The sequence below is a fragment of the Hippocampus comes genome, unplaced genomic scaffold, assembly GCF_001891065.2.
Source record: "Hippocampus comes isolate QL1 unplaced genomic scaffold, H_comes_QL1_v1.1 scaffold16, whole genome shotgun sequence".
In the NCBI taxonomy this organism is placed as follows: Eukaryota; Metazoa; Chordata; class Actinopteri; order Syngnathiformes; family Syngnathidae; genus Hippocampus; species Hippocampus comes.
The window spans coordinates 18,012-18,823 of NW_017806168.1; positions in this window are offsets into that span (position 1 = coordinate 18,012).

Consider the following 812-nt stretch of genomic DNA (forward strand, 5'->3'; position numbering starts at 1 on the left):
GAGACGATGATATAAAAGTGGTGCAATGAATTGTGGGAAACGGAGTCCGGAGCAAATGGTAACGCCTATTTCTGATAATAATAATCAGGGTGTCCCCCGCCTACTGCCCGAAGACAGCTGGGATGGGCTCCAGCACCCCCCGCGACCCTAGTGAGGATCAAGCGGTTCGGAAGATGAATGAATGAATGAATGAATAATAATAATAATAATAATAATAATAACACATTTCATTTAGAAGCACCTTTGAAAACACTCGTTCTCAAATTCATTCACTATATATATAAAAACATTATACAGTATTATATTCATTCACCTATAAGTATATTGTTATGTGTTGTGGTTATTGTTTTACTTTATGTTAACGGTTTTGTGGGGCGCTTTGTTACAGCTGTTAAAGAGCTATATAAATTAGGATGTATTGTATTGTATGTGTTTAATTGGTAAATCAGACAAACGAATGCTATTCGTTATTGCATGAAATTGTGGTGTTTTAGGTGCGGCGCACACAGCAACAAAGCAGCTATGGGTGCAGCTTCTGTTTTGTTTATTTTTGTTTTTGTTTTTGAGAGGGGGGACTTGCTGACTATCAGCAACATGATAACGTTTTAGGTTAAGTTCAAATTCCAATCGGTTAACAAAGAATGTGGCGAAGAACAGTGAACCCATTTTGCCAAGAATTCTTCTTGTGTCATGAATTATCTCACGCGTTGGCAGAGGGAATGGTGTCTCTGGTTCGGAAACATTATACAACCTATGGTTTGAACCAATGTTTTGGTACACAAGGTAATTTGTATCTAGAATGGGGTCCGTTT